The sequence below is a fragment of the Carya illinoinensis genome, chromosome 10 (assembly GCF_018687715.1).
Source record: "Carya illinoinensis cultivar Pawnee chromosome 10, C.illinoinensisPawnee_v1, whole genome shotgun sequence".
NCBI classification, from domain to species: Eukaryota; Viridiplantae; Streptophyta; class Magnoliopsida; order Fagales; family Juglandaceae; genus Carya; species Carya illinoinensis.
This window is the reverse complement of record NC_056761.1, coordinates 21348216-21357662: the sequence shown is the minus strand read 5'-3', so window position 1 is coordinate 21357662 and position 9447 is coordinate 21348216. Positions and strand designations below refer to the sequence as shown.

Genomic DNA, 9447 nt, shown 5'->3' with positions numbered 1-9447 from the left:
TGATTGAGAGAATGGCCAGGAACGATGGAAGCGGCGGCTGGACAAGATCGACGGTGTATGGCTCGGCTGAAGAGCACTGTGAGAGAGAGAGAGAGAGAGAGAGAGAGAGAGAGAGAGAGAGAGAGAGAGAGAGAGAGAGAGAGAGAGAGAAGGAGAATGAGTTATAGACCATCTTACGTGAGGGTTGCAGTCTGACCATGGAGTCTTGCTTCATGATCTGCGGTGGCTCCACTAGCGGGTTCACAGCTGGGCTACTGCGCAAGAACGGCAAATGACTTGGCGGCTTGCATGGAGGCAGTGATCAAGGGAAAACATGCTCTGCTTTTGGCAAGTGAAAACAGAGGCCTCTTAGCGTGCGATGGTGGAGTGGAGTGGGACAACCGCGATTCATGATAGAGTAAACAAAGTGCTCAGTTTTGAAGAGGGAACAATAGTGGAGTGGAGTATCATGTCCATGCGTGCTTGTTGCTCTGTTTTTGAGTTTGGAAAACAGGGGTCTCTTACAAGGTTAAGGGTGGTGGAGGATGGTTTGCGGTTTCTCAGTGTGGACTTTGTGTGGTGGTTCTTCGCTATGGATGGAGGAGCCGTGATTGCTGCATTTTGGGTTGGGAGGTATTTTCGTGAACTGGAGGCAGGTAGCTTAGGGAGTTTTGGCCGTGGTGAGAGGCTGCGTGGTTGGTTCCTTTCTCTTGATGCCGAGTTCTTTGTACACAGACTGGGTGGTTGGCTATGGGAACTTGAGGAGCAACAAGGTTGATCTAAGAATAGGAAAAGGAATAAAATGAGGAAGAGCATTGAGACAAATGAGGACGTGGGTAACGGAAGGGAAAAAACGGTTGGGGGAAATCTTGGGGGGTGCAGATCTAAAATGGCGTGGGAAGGGATGAAAATGTTGGGAAGGGAAGAGGGAGTAGAAACCGCCGTGGGAGGGAGGTAAAAACATGAAAAGAAAAAGAGATCCCTTACCTAGACGGCGTCGTTCACCAAAAAGGCTAAACCTTTCGCAGCCTAGGCCAAGTTATGGGCCTGGGTATTGCACAAATACTCCCAAATATCACTCTCCAAACATGGTCCCTAGCTTCACAATCGAAGGGTAGTCCCACGCGGTTTGAAAGTCTGATCCATACGGTTTGAAGCCATCATACTTTGAATTGGAATATTTCAATGATTGAAAATAGAAAGCTCTCGATATATAGAAATATAGGAGAAGCGTGAGGCTATGAAGCAACGTATCAATGATGCTCCAATGGCATCAAAGTTCTTCATTTTCACGAACAAGAACAACTTCACGAGTTATAGGACTTGTTCGAAGCATGATAAACTTATCATATTTCCTTGTCTTCCTATCTTCCTTTTGTTTATAGTTCGGCCATGCCTCGGACACCATCACAACACTTAACTTCATTAAAGATTCTGAAACCATAATCTCCAATGGCGGTAGGTTCGTATTGGGATTTTTTAGCCCTACGAATTCTACTTATCACTATGTTGATATGGTATCCTAGAGATTCCACGACTCGTGCCATATGGGTTGCTAACAGGAACAAGCCCCTCAAGACCACCTCCGGGATTCTTACTATACCCGAAGATGGCAATCTAGTCATATTGGATGAAGAAAAGACGATTGTGTGGTCATCACATGTAACAGGTTCTGTTTCCAATATGAGCGCACGACTTCTAGATACCGGGAACCTTGTCTTACAAGAAAACACTACTGGATTAATCACATGGGAGAGTTTCCAACATCCTTCTGATTCGTGGTTGGGAGAGATGAAATTGGATACTATTAATGCAACAGTGGGCAAGAACGTTCGGCTCACATAATGGAAGACTCCGTTGGATCCAGCCGTTGGAACCTTTTCTTCTGCTACTTACTCTTTTAATCTTCCTGAATGGTTTATTTGGAATGGTAGTAGCCCTTATTGGCGCAGAGGTCCGTGGAATGGTATGATCTTTATTGGAATACGAGCCATGAAATCTCGACATCTCAATGGATTTGGTCTTGTGGAGGCTGTGAAAGAGGGATCATTCTATTTTGTTTTTGGTTTTTTAAACAAGTCATCACAGTTCCATTACGTCTTGAATGCAGAAGGAAACATATTGGAAACTTCTTCTAGTAACGGGAAGGATTGGATGGTCACGTGGTCGTCTTGAGTGCGACGTTTACGGCAATGTGGGGCATATCGATATTGTAACACAAAAAATAAACGGATCTGCAGCTGCTTAGAGGGGTTTAAACCAAATAATATAGAAGAATGGAATAGAGAAGATTGGACTAGTGGATGTGTGAGGACACCCTTGCAGTGCATGAGAGGGAGCACAGGTGGTAAAGAAGGCAAAAAAGATGGGTTTTTGAAAGTGAAGATGATGAAAACGCCAAGTTTGGCAAATTGGTCATCTGCTTTGGAGGATAGATGCGGATATCAGTGCTTGGAAGACTGTTCTTGTATAGCTTATGCATACGTAGGAGGCATTGGGTGTATGTTATGGACCAGAGATTTAATAGACTTGCGGAAATTTTCAAGAGTCGGAGTTGATCTTTAGTTCGTTTGGCCTATTCAGATCTCGGTAGGTTACATTCCTTCCACAATCCATGTCTATTCAGAACTTATAAATATAAAAGAAAAGAAGATGCAGCTTGATTTTTCTGATTTACAGATAGAAAGGAAGAAGTCAAAGTAATCTTCTTAGTCGCAGTGATGATAGGAATAGTCTTCATGGCCATGTGCACTTTATTCTTATGCCGGTGGAGGGCTAAACGTAAAGGTAAAATGCACATTTATTTATAGGTAGACACTAACTAGTTTTGTCTCAATATAATGCCACTCAAAAGCCTTTATTAGCTATGAGCTGTTTCGATTTAGTTCTGTGAAGATCATGGTTTAAAGCCCCAAACCCATTTTTACTTGAGATTTAATTTGACCTATTATCGACCATTTGCCGACTACTAGTCATTATCTCACTTTTTTTTTTAAGTGCAACCGCCAACTTTATTACAACCGATATAATTATTATCTCTTCTGCGACCAATCAATTATTACGGTGGCATCTTATAAGAGAATTAAAAGAACTCGATCATAAAAAATCCTAGTGAGAGAAGCTCCTTCATCTCTCTAGAAAACAAGGCATCGATTCTATCTAAGGTAGCCTACACCTCCCTCCATCTCTCTATTTTTTTGCTTTAATTAGCTTTTTTCCGTTTACAAATAAAGTGTCGGTTTGGCGGTGGTATGGTGGTTGAAAGCTCCACCTCTTGGTCAAGGAGCCCGAAGTCATCCTCCATTATAAATCTCGCAGTTGGTGGAGTGATGATTGCACGGTGGAGGAGGAGGGCCTCGACTTCGTTTTTTGGCCGTGGAATGGTGTGGTCTGAAGGTTATTTTTGAGTTGACCACCATAACTAAACTACGTAGCTGGGCATGGTGGAAAACAGAGGGTCTTTGGTGTGGGCGAAGTCTGGGCGTTTTGCTGCCAGAAGTGTTTGGATTGCTTGTAGGCTTGGGTGTAATCCCGTGGGGTTTAACGTGCTCTGTTTTATCCGTGGAAAACATAGTTTTTTTCAGGATTCATGCTGAGGTGCATGGGGGGATAAGGTGATCTTCTAGGGTGGAGTTCAAGCGTAGCTTAGGGTGGAGATTCTCATGGGTGGTGGACGGAGTGAGGGTGACGTAGTTTTTTGTGGTTTTCTTGGTTTCGTTTATGGTTTTCATCTCTGGAAATAAGTTTTTCAGTGGTTGTGTGCTTGGTCTCTGGTTTTTCATCTTTGGTTTTTGTCTCTTCTAGCTGAAGTGGAGGATGGCTTGTTTTGGTGGTTATGGGTTGGGGCTGACGGTGACGGAGCTGGCAACAGTGAGAAGCTTGCTGCTCTGCATAGTGGTTATTTATTTTGTTGGTAGTTGTGCTTCGTGAAGGAGTTCTCTACAGGTTAACCGTGAAGATCGTGGGTTGTTGTCAGAAAACTCAGGTGCAAAAAGTGGTTGCGTGAAAGGCTAGTGGGCATACGGTGCCTATGGAGAGCATAGTGCATTTTCAGTTTTTTTAGTGGTCTGTTAGGGTTGTTTTAGTTTAAGTTCAAATAAATATATTTTTGAAATAGGCAAGTCCCTCTCCTCTTTTGGGGATGAGAGTTGTGAGTCCTCTCCTCCCATGGAGGGTGAAGGTTTGGGTAGTTCCTCTCCTCCTATGGAGGGTGGGGATGTAATGTGTTGTTTTCTCGCAGACGAGCCGAGATGGACACTTCTGTTTTGTAGAGTCTAACATCTCAGTACGGTTTTGTCATTAGAGAGTTTTGAAGTTTTAGACATTGTCTAGCGCAATATCAAATCAAGAATTTGATTTAATTATTTAAAAAATCTGATTTTTATAATTATTAATTATTTATCTTATCGAAAGATTTGATTTTCAAGAGATTTACCTTGTAAATAAAGACGTATACGTCGTATTCAATTTGTTAAGAACTATAGAGATGTAATCCTAAAGGCTTGTCTCTCCCTCGTTCAAATTCTTCTCTTTTGCATCTAAATTTCTAGAGTATTCTAAATTCAATTCTATCATTGTGACTGGCTAAACTAGTAAGGGAAAAAAACTAAGCAAAAGTTATTGTTCTATACAGGGGGAAGGCACCAAGGTTTTCAATGTGAAGAAAATATTGTAGACAACATGAACCAAGATAAACTCCAAGAGCTACCAGTATTCAGTCTTAAGGAGCTAGCAAGTGCAACAAACAACTGCAACCAATCTACCAAACTTGGACAAGGTGGATTTGGTCCCGTATACAAGGTAATTAATATTGGGCTTGTAAAGGATTATTATCTCATAATTTGGATATGTAGTCAATGAGTTGTTGCTTGTTTATAGGTTAAATTGTCAGATGGACAAGAAATTGCCATAAAACGACCTGCAAGAACTTCAGGGCAAGGTTTAGAAGAATTTATGAATGAAGTTGTAGTGATTTCTAAACTCCAACACCGAAATCTTGTTAGACTCCTTGGCAAGTGTGTTGAAGGAGAAGAAAAGCTACTAGTCTATGAATACATGCCAAACAAAAGTTTGGATGCATTTCTTTTTGGTTAGTTCATTCTAATGTCCTAGAACTTTAGTATCTTCAAATATCATAATTTACAATTATCTACATCACAAGATGAATAATGATATCTACGATTGTTGTATATTTTTCTTGTAATTACATACTTTATGATGACTATCTATACAAATATTACCTTCATTACTATTATGAAAATCAACTTCACTTTATTTTTCTCTTCTGTTTGAATTAAATTCATCAGATCCAATCAAACAAGAACAGCTAGATTCGAAAAAATGTTTCAACATTATTGAAGGAATTGGCCGGGGTCTACTCTACCTTCATAGGGATTCAAGTTTAAAAATTATTCATAGGGATCTAAAAGCAAGTAACATATTGTTGGATGAAGAGTTAAATCCAAAAATATCAGAATTTGGAATATCAAGGATTTTTGGAGGCAACGAAGACCAAGCCAATACTAAAAGGGTTGCCAGAACATTTTAAGTACCTTTTATTTGTTGAATTCAATAAGATACTAATGCTAATAGAATGGATAGTTGTGATGTCCCCAAATTTCGTTTGGGATCGGACGAACATTTGAAGCGTCGAGACATGCAACACAAAGTTACCTGCCCCCGTTCATGACATATAAGATGCAATGTTCCTAACATGCATCTAACATTATGCAATATTCGCAGCGGATAATTTTTTTTCTTTAGCAATACTATGCACCAAATTGAAAATATCCCAAATGCTTAAAACATACTTTATACATAAAGACCCATTGAACAGATCACAACACTAGTCCAAAATGGTTATGATCCAAAAAGTACTAGAGATGCAACTCCATTGTACAAGTAGTAATTTACGTTAACTACTATATTAACATTGACGTCGCACCGTCGCTTAGTCAACTGTGTCTAGTTGATCAGCTCCTGATTCTCCTTCGGGTCCTGTAACAAGATCTACCATTCGGGGGGAATGGTAGTTGGGACTACCAAAGTGAGATTTGATTACAAATCTCAGTAAGTTAACAAAAAACTTCCACACAAGCTAATGATGCATGGATGACAGTAAAAGCATAAATGCATAATCAAATTCATAAGTAATTAAAGCATAACTTGGCGTACAACATAGTATAATTGACATAACTTAAATTGAAACATGAACTGAACTTGACTTGACATGAACTTGATCTGAAACTTGACTTAACATGAAAAATACATACTCCACAGTTATTGTGGTCCCATGTATTCTACATGTAAATACATATTACACAGTTGTTGTGACCCCATGTATTCTACGTGTAAATACATACTCCACAATTGTTGTGGCCCCATGTATTCTACACAAACTTGACTTAACATGAAAAATACATACTCCATAGTTGTTGTGGCCCCATGTATTCTACGTGTAAATACATACTCCACAGTTGTTGTGGCCCCATGTATTCTACGAAAACTTATTCTTTAACTGCTTAAATACATACTCCATAGTTGTTGTGGCCCCATGTATTCTACGTGTCACAATTGTTGTAACTCCATACATAAGTAATCAAGGTGAAACGTGATTGGAATACGAAATGACTGATATCCTGACGTAACATAACGTGACTTGAACATAACTTGAAATACATGACCAACTTGAGATAGAAACATTTCGTAATATGGCATAACATATAATAGACAACATATTTAACATGACATACTTGTAACAGAAAATATTACATGACTTGACATACATGTAATAGATGGTATACTTATCATGACGTACTTGTAAGGTACAGTAATACATGACAGAATATATTATGTAACAGATAAAAATTGATGACAAAATAAATTCTGTATAATAGACAATTACGTGATAACTTGGCATGGCATGACATATATGATAACACACATATATACACTGTAGTTCATTTACTTAGCACACATACACAGTAGACTGCTAGTAAGTTAAAAACTAACTTACCTCGATCTCCGCATTTCTTATAAAACTTCAAGTGCGATTACGAGGAACTGTAATTAGTGATTCTAAAAGTTAGCACCAAGTCACTAATAAATTGAAATATGGAAAATACTAACTTAAAGAGTAAAATTTTCAGTTTACTCTCTGCATGTAGGAAAATGACTGTTTTACCCATAACTTAAGGATTTTGCATACTAACTTCAAAAGTCACCAAAATTTACATGCCTCATGTAAATTTTATCCTCAATTCAAATATCAATTTAGAAAAATTTAAAACTGATCACAACTATTAAAACTCCATAGGGCCGAAATTCCCATATGCTATTTCTATTGATTTTTGTTTCCAACTTGTTTTGATCAACCTTTTGATCTATGACTTATAAATATGTGATATTCAAACCAAACCATCACATGGTTTAAAAAGATATCTTAAAACATATATAAGCTTCTAATTCAAGATCACATGGTTAAAAATTAACCAAAACATAAATTTAGCCAAGAGCATCCACACTTTGGCTTATTTGAATATCTCTTTGCATAAAATTTCATATCTTTGAAACTAACATCAAATATCTTCAAAATAATAATATAAAATGTATATAAGATGCTTAGAATCCTCCAATAAAATTATCAAAGTCATTGGAATAGGTTTAGACCACCAAAGAGTTAAACTTTCTCAAAACAGAAACTGTTTTTCCTCTTCCAGTTTCTAAGTTTCTAAATCTAAGAAAATATTTCATCAAAACCTTTAATCATGCAAAAATCCTCAACCAATAGTCATATATACATGTTAACAATACTCTATAAAAATTTTGGACCCATATCTATCCATTAGCTTGGTTAAAAACTCCAAACTATAACATATTCTCCAGTTTATCTCCCAGAATGACCTTTCTATAGTTTACATAATATTTGACTGACCAAATGATCTTCAAATGGAATAAGATATCCACGTAAACTAGACTCAAAAAGAACAACTTATATGAAGGAGACTTTATGATAAAACACTTACAAAAGCTTCGAAATGGGCGTGCAAAAGAACTCCTAAAAGCTGTCCGAGAGAGAGTGTTTGGTATTCTTTCAATGGAAAGTGTAAATGAATATAATTTTGTGGGGAGGGGTGGCTGGAGATACTTATGGATGAGATATGGAAGAGATGAGGCTGGAGTGAGAGTTAAGTGTAGGACTCTCTTACCCGAAGTAAGAGTGGAGTGTAGGACTCTCTTACCTAATAATATCTACAAAAATCAACTCAAGATATTTTTACCCAATAATATCCATGAAATTAACTTAAAATATTTTTATCCAATAATATCTACAGTTTTGAGCAAATGTTTCGCCCGAAATTATGAAAAAGTGTTATTGTGCCATAAGACCTTAAATAACCCTCCGAGTCTAATGGCACAAACCATAATACATTTAAACACTTCTAAATATCTCCAATAATCAAAAACACACTTCTAATACCATAGTAAATAATAACACTGACTATGTAGTTAGACAAAAACCTATATGATTAATGGATTCGTGAAAGCTTATAGAGTCTTCACGAGGTTCCTAAAGTCAATAGAAATTCTACAATTGAATTTCTAGCAGGCTGTTACAATAGTAATGTTTGGATGTATTCAAATATTGAAGTGGCTATATGTCTCCTGAATATGCAATGGAGGGGTGATTTTTGGAAAAATCAGATGTCCTCAGCTTTGGAGTATTGTTGCTAGAGATGGTAAGTAGAAGGAAAAACACTCATTTTTATCATGAAGAGGGGACCATGAGCCCGTTAGGACTTGTAAGTCTCCCTTATCTCAATGCCTCATCTTTTAGATGCTCAATTGCCTCTTTCCTAACTCGATATCAGTACTAGTTGAGCATTCAAAGCAAAGATTTATACAAGATAATGAATATTCTCCAATCATATTTTCATCTTTAAAGGCATGGAAAATGTGGAACATTGAGAACTTGGCAGCATTAGTAGACCCCAAAATGTCAAGATCTGGCTTTGAAAAGGAAATTTTAAGATGCATACATGTCAGGCTGTTGTGTGTACAATAATTTGCTAAAGATAGACCAACCCATTCTATTGTTATGTCTATGTTAAAAGTGAGATTGTTGATCTACCTTACACAAGGCAGCCATGATTCATTGTAAATCAAATTACCTCTGAAAATGTGTTCTCTTACCCCAATCAAAAAGTTTGTTCTATCAACAATGTCACTATTTCAATGGTTCATGGTAGATAGATGATGTGCTATTGACAGTCTAAAGCTTTCATTTTGTATTGAATAGGTTGTAGAATTTAAACACACTTTCAATCTATTTATGAAACATGCTTCTTGTTCTTACTTAACGATTTTATGGTTATGATTACTATTAGAGTCATCGCTTCAATTGCATTTCTACTTTTAATGTATTACAAATTGAACAAGTATAATTTCTAACCCATTTAAAAATTATAC

At 37.5% G+C, this 9447-nt stretch overlaps 1 pseudogene; it reads left to right on the top strand.

Moving 5' to 3' along the window:
• The first annotated feature begins 358 nt into the window (after positions 1 to 358).
• Positions 359 to 9129, top strand: LOC122278545 (annotated as a pseudogene).
• The last annotated feature ends 318 nt before the right edge of the window (positions 9130 to 9447 follow it).